Genomic DNA, 11433 nt, shown 5'->3' with positions numbered 1-11433 from the left:
TTTAATGTATTTTGATTTAAAAATCCCATCACTTTCCTTCCTGGAAAACAGAGTATCTTTAATGGTGACATCATCCTGCACCAGGAGGCAGAAATAAAAACTCTGTCAACAGTCCCGCCCCTCTGCCCCTCCCATCCAATAAAACTGCCTTCCTCTCCCTAGCTGATCTCCCATTGGTTTAGACTTTTGAATGACTCCTCCCCATGTTATCTCCCGCCGCAACATCCTGTTTCAACAGGAAATACATCACATTAAGGAAGCAAGATGCTCCCAAAATGCCGTTTCATTGTGAGTTTAACCTCAGCTGTTTCAGTGACAGGTGACAGGAGGCAACAGGTGGGAGTCAAGATCATAACAGTTTGGTCAGATATGATATGAACGCTGTATGAGAGCAGGTAGAGTCTCTCCGCTCTGCAGCTGTGTGTGTGTGCGTGTGTGTGTGTGTGTGTGTGTGTGTGTGTGTGTGTGTGTGTGTGTGTGTGGTGTGTGTGTGTGTGTGTGTGTGTGTGACTGATGAGGCTGCAGACCGCTCGCTGAGGAAGCTGCAACACTGAGAGACTCACAGACTGCTGAGTCTGCAGGTTCTGCAGCGCTGCAGTTCTCACATTTAACCAACACCTCTCCCTGTGAAGTCATGTGACCAGATCCTCTGGACCAGATCCAGGGACAGTTGTGGTTCAGACGGAAGTTTTTACCAGGATTTTCTCTGGTTATTCTGGTAAAAAAAATCTGTATTACAGTATCTACTAGAGGAGGTCTGGTAATGTTTTTTACTGGAGTGACTCAGTGATTTCAGTCTTGTTCCAGATCAACCTTACTTGTAATTATTAGAGTGAGCTTCCCCACAGGATAATCATTACCAGGCAATTATACCATGGTCTGGGTGAATACTCGATTCTGATTGGCTGCAGGGTGTCCATTAATTCCTGATAATGGCATAACGTTAGCTTTCTGGCTCCTAGCTGAGCCAAAGGGTTCTATGAGCTGAGCGGACTAGAAATATCTCCTGCTGCCAAGTCCTATCTAAGGTTCGTCCTATTTACTGGAGCAGTGAACAACGTTTCCGTTGCATAAGAACCTTATGGGACGGTAATGATTGTTCCAGGTATTAGTCAAACCCTCAGGTGTTACCAGGGAAACTGAGTTATGGCTTGTGAAAAACTTTAGATTTTGATTATAAAACGCATGAAAATATAAATTAATGGTCTTAATTTTTTTTCTTTGGCAAGTCACCATGGTATAAGCAGAATGTCCTTCGAGGTGTCCATAATCAGGAATTAATGGACTCCCCGTCGTCCATTAATTCCTGATAATGGACACCTCGTCGGGCATTATCCCTTACATAACCTTACTGTTATTTCCCTGCATGCACTCTGTCAGTTCTGCACTATTGGAAGAATTTGACAGCTACACTGAATTGAATTGAAAATGCCTGGAGGAATAAAACTCAGTATTTAGTAAAGTTATTATCTGTCCTGAGCTCTTTACTGACAAAACAGCAACATGTTAGAAGACTAAATCATCCAAGAGCATCAGGCAGCAGTTTTTGTCCAAAATATAAAAGTAGCAGGGAGAAAATGACACTGACCTGTTTGTACAGCAGTTGGCTAAATACAACTTGTCCTCCCCACATCAACAAATAAAGATCCAAATGTGCATGAGAAAAACATGTAGGCAGGAGAGAGAGATATGACAGTTATTAATGTGAAATACAGTAAGACCTCGCTGAACTGAACGCCTGAGAATCAAAAATACTGTATGACTAAAATGTTGTTGAAAACAAATGAAAGAGCTTCATTGTCTTGCGACCAAAGCCGATCAGGAAACTCAGAGAGCTTCTGAAAACTCACTGAGAACAAGAAAAACACAGTGAACGTGTCTGAGGCTGAAACCTCGTTCTCCTGATCAGCCTTTCTTCAACAGAGGAGATGATGTTCATGTCATGGCAGCAGATCAGAGGGATTTGTTCTTGTCTGTCCTTCAGTCAACCTGCAGAGACAAAGACAAGATCATTCACTGCAGAAACAAGGAGAAACACTCGGCAGGATGGGAATCGAGGGACATCAGGTGATGTCACCCCTCCTCTGGCGGCCATCTTGGAGGTCCTCAGCTCTGTGAACAGCTGACTGTGTTTCTGTCTCAACAGAATTGAACAGACGGTTCATTTCTGTCTGTTTCTGACTGAACTGATCATTTCATCACTGATCCATCTGATTGATTTAGTGTTTAGGTAATGTCAGCTTGTTAGCTAGCTAACCATAGCATCTGGTCAGCTAACCATCATCTGATTAGCACACTAGCTAACGTAGCTAGTAGCAGCTAGCCTTAGCGTGTTGATATTAACATCAGTGTGTTTGCCAGCTAGTTAGCTAGCTAACAGTTTGTTCAGGTTAACTGAGCTGACTCTTCTCAAGCTCCAACTCTTCATGTTTTGGAGTAGAGACTAGGGCTAAAGACAAGACAGTTTACTGTGTCACAGTAACCTACATTTGGAAACAAATCCACCTTATCACACTATTCACTTTTACTGAGAACGTTACTGAATGGATCTACAGCCACACCACAACAAGCTGACTCAGCTGCTCTCTGCTGACAGCTGCTTCACACACATTTACACTTTATTCACTAACACACAGTTCTCCATGTTCCTCCATCATGGCGGTTGGTAGAAGATTTGTGATGAAACTACAAAGCCTCGATATGACCTGGCTGGCTGTGTAGCAAAGACAAATGTAATTGAGTCTCTCTCTCTCTCTCTCTCTCTCTTTCTTCTCTCTCTCTCTCTCTCTCTCTCTCTCTTTCTCTCTCTCTCTCTCACACACACACACACTCACAAACACTCACACACACCCTGTGAGTCTGACTTGCTGCCAGGTCTTGGTGGCTCCATCTGCTCGTTGGTTTTGTCTGGAAGGTCACTGTGTTTCCCTTTGAAACTGAGCCTGTCATTTCTCTTCTACCTGTATAAGCCTGTTTCAGTGTAAATGATGTCATACTCGTAACAAAAAAGGTTCTTGGGAGAACCAGAAAATGGTTCTTTAGGTTTGTTCCATGGCCGAAATGCTCCAAACCAGCAGGATTAAAATATGGGGTTTTTTTAAGAACAGCACTGGGGTTTTTATTATGATTGTGCAATTATTTATTTTAAGAAACCAGATTGTTCTTTGAGTCTACACAGAACCAAAGAACCCTTGAAGAACCCTTGTTTTTCTGGGTGTAGGATATTTAAACCTTATGTGGTCTTATGTGTCTCATTCAGTAACAAACCTGGCTGGGTTTCCACAGATCTGATCTCCTGCTGGAAAAACACGACCGCATGTTGTTTTAATCATCTAGAGATTAAACAGCAGAAAACTGAAAACTGAGCTGAGATCAGGCCGGACCAGCCTGAGATTCACTCCCACCCCATTACTCAGTCTGAGATTTCCTCCTTATTAGCCATTTTCTGTCTGTGTGTGTGTGTGTGTGTGGGGGGGGGGGGTTGATTTTCCCTGAGCCAATCACTAGTGACCGACGTATCGGCCGCTCTGATGTCACTTCTGTCACATGATGCTGGACGTATTTACTAACTTTAAAATGAATGTTGGTCGTTTTTGACAAAAAATCTGTTGGTTAAGGAGGTGATTTCAACAAATATTATTCTGCCGAAGCGCCAATGAAAAACCATTGCACGAATGGTTCAGTCATGGTTTAGTCCCGCCCACAAAGGTGCTGATTGGCCCGATTGTTTTTCCGATCGAGAAATCGCCATTGAATAGAGAGCCTAAGCCCCTCCCCTTCCACCACTTTCTTGACTTGCAAAATTATCTTTTAAATTGACAAAACATCATATGTGTAATTTCGCTCTCGCCGTTGACTACCGTACATATTTTTTCTGAAATAAGGTCCCATGGGGGACAGGGGAAGGGGCGGGGCTTAGGCTCTAGAGCAACACCAGACTCTGAATCGCTCGACCAAATCTGAAGAGTGGAGGACGAGACTCAGGAGTCTGAACCAGGCTGAAGCCGGACCTGTAACACCAAACCTCATCAGTAAATAGACTGTTGATTAACTTCATACACTTTCTTCATAATGATGACTGGCGACAGAAACGTTTGAGTGATCTTTAAAATCTGTTGATTTAAAATGATCAGCAGAAACTCTTCATGTGACTGATGATGAATTCAGGCCAAATTAAGACTTTCGTTCCTAAATGAGAAATTATCTTTTATCTCTGTTCTCATGTATATCCATTTTTTCTTTTTTTTTTCTTTTTTTTTCATGTTTTCTCTATATCTGCATTGAAAATTATTTTTCCTATTTTCAGCTGTATGTCTAACTCTGAAAACCCCAAGTCCTGTTAGTCTTACAGATGCAGATATGTATCTGATCATGATGAACAGTTTTGCCTCTAGGATCCATAAAGTTTGCCGAAAAACATTTGCTGCCAGTTTGGGTTTCTTGAAAAAACGTAAAAAATGTCTTCTTATGAAACACGAGTCAGAACGACACCAAGTTTGCTCTGCAGGCTTCTCAGACTGAACTTTAATTTGGAGCTAAGGAATCGGGCAAAAATGTTATTGACCAATGCCATGCGGCTATATTTATTATTTTATTATTGTACATGTAAGGGATAATGCCTGACGAGGTGTCCGTTATCAGGAATTAATGGACGACGGGGAGTCCATTAATTCCTGATTATGGACTCCTCGAAGGGCATTATTCCGCTTATACCATGGTGACTTGCCAAAGAAAAAAAAATTAAGACCATTCATTTATATTTTCATGCGTTTTGTAATGAAAATCTGAAGTTTTTCACAAGCCATAACTCAGTTTCCCTGGTAACACCTGAGGGTTTGACTAATACCTGGAACAATCATTACCGTCCCATAAGGTTCTTATGCAACGGAAACGTTGTTCACTTTCACTGGAACTACTTAGTAGGTGTCCATTATCAGGAATTAATGGACACCCTGCAGCCAATCAGAATCGAGTATTCACCCAGAGCATAGTATAAATATTTGTATTGGCATTTTGAACAAAAACTGTTGAATATTGCTTCAGCTGTTTGATGTGAAGCCGTTGGGAGCCTGTGGGTTTATCTGTGGCTGTCTGACTGGCTGCTGATACACTGATGGATTCTGGGTCTTCATGTGACTGAAGCAGTTGAACGGAGCGCTCCTGCAGGGCGGCCGGCTGCTTGCTGACTGTTTCCACGTCTTTATGATCTGAAAGCCTCGATTGTGTCGCGCGTCGCTGCGAGCGGCAGCTATGCATATTTTATTTGCAATATGACAGCGATCTAACTGTGAGCCAACAGCACACACACTGATATGAATCCTGCTCCGTGGGGGTGTGTGTGTGTGTGTGTGTGTGTGCGTGCGTGCGTGCGTGCGTGCGTGCGTGCGTGCGTGCGTGCGTGTGTGTGTGTGTAAATGCCTACAGCGGGCCTGGACTCCATGTGTGACTGGAATATTAATACGTTGGAGGATTTAATGCAGTTTTTTATTCAGAAGCTGCAGAGTTCACAGTCAGGCTGAATATACTGTAAGTGGAAGTTTGTTGAGCTTGTTAATTTTATTTTATGGTCGAGATAAAACATGAATGTACTGAATGCTGCGGGTGAACTGACCTGCAGTCAGGCTTCATTATCAGGAAAACAACCAATGTGAACAAATATCAGTTTTTCCTTAAGTGACCCTCATGTGATTTGCATTAATGTGAAAATATTTACCCATAAAGATGAAAAACAAAGAAAAGTCTGCAAATGAAAAGGTGAGTGAACTGAACTCAGGAGGTTTGTGAAGCTGCTGGTTCACAGCTGATGAGGTCAGCTGCTTCTCACCTCACTTTGTCCTCAAATCCTTTGTTCTGCAGGTTTTTGTTCCATCTTCACTCTGCACACCTGGGGCCTGTACTGCGAAACAAGTTCTTTCTTTTCAAAATCTTTTTATTGAGATTCTCAATAAAAGTTCCCAGGGTTGGACAGGCATATTCCACATTGTTATAAAATATACACCAATGTATGTATCATATAAAAATAAAAACAGTGACAATAGTGACAGTAATAAAGTGAGACCCCCTGGTTCTCAACTGGCTCTGTCAACCCAGGATTGACCTATCAGCTATGAGCGCGTTCACATGAAAGAGGCGGGTTTGTAGAAGTTGTTTCTGCTTCCAAGGCTAGAGAGGATTACTGGAGGAACTGTCTGTCATCAGGACACAGTGGGAATATTTTTCATTGATAAAATAGTTTGTGGCACACTGAGGCTGTAAAAAGATTTTCTATTCATAAAGTCGGCCTCATGTTCTTCGGGGCTGCGGTAATGGAATATGAAATAGCCGACATTGAACCAAACACTGTCGGGAACCCAATTAAATAAAGTCAGCGCAATTAATATATGCAACAGTAACTTTAATCCATTAATAATATGATCAATTAAGTTATCATGGAAAACAACGTGATTCTACTGGTCTGTAAACACGTCGCCCGGCTGTGAACTACGGAGCCCCTCTGGGGTCACATGGTAGAAAAAAAAACCTCAATGTGCAAATCCGTGTGAACGGATTTGTAAACCGTTTCCGTTCGCACAGTTTACAAAATCGTTCGCACGGATTGTGAATCCGAGGGCACGGTTTAGAAATCCGTTCGCACGGATTTACACATTGAGGTTTTTTTTCTACCATGTGACCCCACAGGGGCTCCGTAGAAGAGCACTTCTTACTGTCTGTTAATTCAAAAATAGCCTAACAGTTTTCATTTTTTTATTGTGATTTTCATTTGTATATTTGTTCATATCGGGATCCTGTAGGAATGGTGACTCCCTGTTTCCAGAGAGCTGATTGGTCCATGGTGATCTGCCCCGGTTAAAAGTGAACCACCATCGTGAGACCGAGAAGCCAGGGTTAAACCCAAAGTTAGCTCGCTAACCCACTAATCTCACTTTGTGAGACGGGCCTCTGATCCATTTAAGGACGACACACTAGCCCAGGTCCGTTTGATCCCGTTCAGGGAGATTCTGCATTTTCATTGGCTGTGTACAAACACCCGTCACACTTCGAGGAGAACCGACAGAATCTCCGTCTCAGCCGATAACAAGCTAACAAACACTTTGCAGCGGGACGTTCCTTATAAACGTCCTGTCCTGTTCGCTGTGTGTCGGGGCGACTGAACGTGACCCAGCTCAGGTGGATCTGTTTCCACCGCTCAGCCAATCAGCATGAAGCGCTTCACTGGATCAGGTGTGCAAGAGCAGAGCTGGAGGACTGGACCAGGAAACTGTTTTCAAGGGAAAGTTCAGAAATCTCACGAGTCTGTGCTGCTGACAGGTCAGTTCTCCTCTTCAGAGATTCAAAATGTTTTAAAGCTGCAACATGTTTTGTGCATTTATCTGCTCTCGGATATATCTGAAAAACAAATGAGCTGCTTTCACACGAACGCCTTCCAAAATTGGATGATGAATCGGAAAATCTGAGAAAATGTATGATGCAATGCAACTAACATTTGTTTGAATGAATTTTGTCAGATTAGCTTGTCACGCTGCAGGACGGCCATGTTTGTTTATTTTTTGTCTTCCAGGTTTGATTTTCTGACTAAATCGCATGTGAAAGCAGCCGGGTCGATAGTCCTGCTTGTTGAACTTTCCCAGCAGCACATGAACACACAATTTTAGTAATTTTCAGTAATTTTCTGTGTATTCTTAGTCCCGCCCCTAAAATTCCTGCCTCAGCACCTGTCAGTCATCGTGTTTCTGAACCTCTGAAACAGGTTTTTAAAGGTCCACATCATGTAAAGCAGGACTCCCCTCTCCTCTGTGGTGATAAAGGAGTTGGATGGTCTATCTAAACATGGTGAAAGTATCAAAACTAAATCCACACAATCCATATTAGTGCAGCGAGCCTCTAAACGAGCCGTTTGGACTTCCGTAACTTTGTGACGTCACAAAGGTTCGCTCATTATCATTTTTGTAAGAAATAACAGACTAACAAAGTGTTTTTTTCAAAGCGGTTGAGCGGTTGTCGTCGTTTATTACCGGAGAGTTTTCCCTACCTGTAGCCGCCGGGCCGCGGCGTCTCACGTTTCACTCTGGAAACGGTTAGCCGATCGGAACGGAGGGGTCGTTAATATTAATGAGCCTTAAAGACACGGAGACAGAAACGGCCTGTTCTTGGTAAGGCTCAGAGAGATGCTGGAAAATGAACGTGGAGAAATGGATTGAGAGTGTTTTTGGTTCATGACACCACACACACAGCTTTGAATGGACAGAAAGACACTAAATAAAACTCAGGACATTGGAGGAGATGGAGCTTTAATGTGAAAGCTTTTATATTAGTGTTTTCTGTCTAATAATTTGGCTCCAGCTTCCTGTCTGTTTGATACTGATGCCAGCAGAAGTCGATGGAGAACAAAAGCAGTTTCTCTTTCAGGCCTCAGACTGTTGAAATGGTTACAGTCTCTCTCACTGCAGCAGGTTTGTTGCAACGTTCACAAACGGTTTCCTTCCTCTCTGACTTGCGTTTCCAAATGCCAACAGGATCCGGTTGCCAAAGCTTCAGAAACAGAAGATATTAAAACCTTTCAGCGGCTCAGAGGGGTTTGGCTGCTGAACACATTCCTTCACTGCACTGTAAAAAACATCAAGGCACTTCAACTTGGAAATATAATACGTTTCATCACTGCTTTGAAATTAGAACTGGACTGAAATGTTATATAACAGCTGGGTCAAAGTTCATTAGTTGCTCTGATGTTGTAAAACTCACAGAATAAACTTAAGAATCAGTAAATATCAAATCTGTTGAATCTGCTGATTGATGATCAGCTTTCCAGTTATATTTATTCTGTCACTAGTCAGGAAGTCAGAGCTGTGACCAAGTCAACTTGCTCGAGTCCCAAGTCAGTCTCAAGTCTTGAGGCACAAGTCTCAAGTCTTGGTGTTCTAAAAGTAGAACAGCAAGTGTGCAAAAAAACTTTTTTTTTAAATAAAAAAACACATCAAATATGTTGAGCATCAGGTTTAAATATTAAAATGCACACAGATTTTCATCATGGTTATAATTTCTTTCATTTCTCCATCAGTCTGTTCCATCTTGGAGCTTTATGCAAACAAGAAGAAGAAGGAAGGTTTTCTGTAGAGAAACACATTGCATCTCTAATGCAGTGGGCGCATCCCAAGTCTCTTAAATTGCATCCATGTTTCCCTCACTTGCGTGGAGGAGAGAGGAAACAAGGAAACCATGCGAGGAGAGAGGAAACAAGGAAACCATGCGAGGAGAGAGGAAACAAGGAAATATGTTTTTAGAGAAATGAGACGTTCTTTCCTCTGAAGCGTCATGTGAAGCGACGTCCGTTTCTGCAGACAGAACGGGTTGTGGATGAAATAAACCTAATTTAGGTTCCCAATGTTCTTTCATTAACGTTATATATCAAAAAGCATAAAATAACGGACATTTACACTCGTACTGTTTCTCTGCATCTCGTTCGAATTTGCCAGATGTAGAGGAGGAGAATTGACGTCATGGCGTTCAGCTGAAAGTCTTCCGGGAAGGAAGGCTGCTCTGTGTCTCCTCACTCCTCCCTCCTCCCTCCTCGCTCCTCCCTCCTCGCTCCTGCCTCCTCCCTCCTCGCTCCTCCCTCCTCGCTCCTGCCTCCTCCCTCCTGCCTCCTCCCTCCTCCCTCCTCGGAGCAGAAATAAGAGCTTTGGGACGACCTTCAAAATGACGGACCAGAACGACTTCCGGTTCAAGCGAGGATCGAGGAGCGAGGAAATATCAGATAAGAGACTTGGGATGCACCCGGTGTGTTACGGCCCGTGTGCCAAATCCTGGCCGTGGTCCGGGGCGTTGCTGTCTGTCTCTCTGCTGCAGGCCCCGCCCCCTTCGACTCAGCGATTGGTGCGTGAGGTCAGGCGGCCGAACCTGGAGCTCGTCGGCAATCAGGACCAGAGTATAAAAGCCGGAGAGAAGCTCCGGTCCCTGTGACTCGGCTGCTCCTCAGCCTTCCCCTGAGCTCATGTGTTGCTGTTTTCCTGTTTTCCTGTTTGATCTGCAGCTCTGTGCTGCCGTTTGTTTTTCTCCTGTTTGGTCAGTCAGGGAGTTCAGAATTGTACTTTTGGTTTAACCCAGTTTAGTTCTTTTATTTCTAGGCAGTGTGGGTTGTTTTGTTTATTATTTTGTTCTTGGCCACCCTGAAGCCTTTTAAAGCTTCCTTTGACTTACTGACTGAGCCTTTTGTAAAATAAATTCTCTTTTGTTCAGTTTATTCCGCTTTGGCTCCTTTTTTCTTGGACTTAGTTTATGTTACCCCCTTGGTACCCTAGACCAGTGGTTCTCAACGTGGGGTCCGGGGACCACCAGGGGTCCTTGAGGGGGTTCCAGGGGGTCCCCAGCAAATTGATGAATTGTTAAACTTCAGCATTATTTAATTTACAAGAAGTGAACACAATTAGAGAATGTAGAAGAATGACTGTTCTGATCATAGTTTCTCTGTTATCTCTCCACCTACAATACAGACAGTCATGGGATTCTGGATAAAATCATATCTAACAATAAAAATATTCTCATCCGCACAGCGCCAAGGATCATGGGAAACGCCTCGAGCTGAGTGCTGATTGGTTCATCACAGCTGTATCACACGCAACTTCAGTTTTTAAAATCTGTTCCAAGACACACTAAGGCACCTTGATCTGGGCCTAGAGGGATTGTGGGATACAATAAAGTCATATTTGAACTCCTTACCGGATTATGTGTAATGGTGTATAATATGATGAGCTACAACAAGAAGATTTTCAAGGATCTTTTGTTAAAAAAAAAAAAAAAAACAGCTACATTAAGTATTTATTGATGCCCCCCCCCCCCCTTTCCTCATATTCCTTTGTTTGCTTTTGTGCACATATGATGTTCTGTGTTTTTTTGTATGTCATTTGTGTATGCATTGTGTCTGTATGTAATGTCTGTGTTTAATGTCCAGTCTGTAAAATAAAGGGAAAAATTATAAAATTTAAAAAATATATATATCTCTTCCAAGAGGTCACTCCATGAGCAGGCCGTATATTATTTTATTAGAACGCTATGTAATATTTTCCGTAAATGCCACCTGTAATGCCTGCATTAAAATAAATAAAAATAAGTAACGTGAAGGTCTGGGTGGTTAGAGAAGTGAGTGTGTGTGGAGGTAACGCATCTTTAAAACTGTTTGTCAACCAGAAGAAGAAGAAGAAGAAGAAGAAGAAGAAGAAGAAGAAGAAGAAGAAGAAGAAGAAGAAGAAGAAGAAGAAGAAGGCTTGTTGACTCCTCGCCTGTCTGCACTCGGCTGCTCTGGTCTGTTTCCCAGGCGAGCAGGAAGTCATCTCAAACGAGCCTAACGTTTAGGGGTCGTAACACAATGCATGCTGGGAAGTCTGCTAATAAGCCAATATAATTCATGTTCCTTATTACAGTTATATGATCAGGTTAGTG

This window comes from Centroberyx affinis, unplaced genomic scaffold (assembly GCF_046629955.1).
Source record: "Centroberyx affinis isolate AG114_WGS23_722 - 3 ecotype Tasmania unplaced genomic scaffold, CSIRO-AGI_Caff_v1 ptg003472l_1, whole genome shotgun sequence".
In the NCBI taxonomy this organism is placed as follows: domain Eukaryota; kingdom Metazoa; phylum Chordata; class Actinopteri; order Beryciformes; family Berycidae; genus Centroberyx; species Centroberyx affinis.
This window is presented reverse-complemented; position numbering follows the sequence as displayed.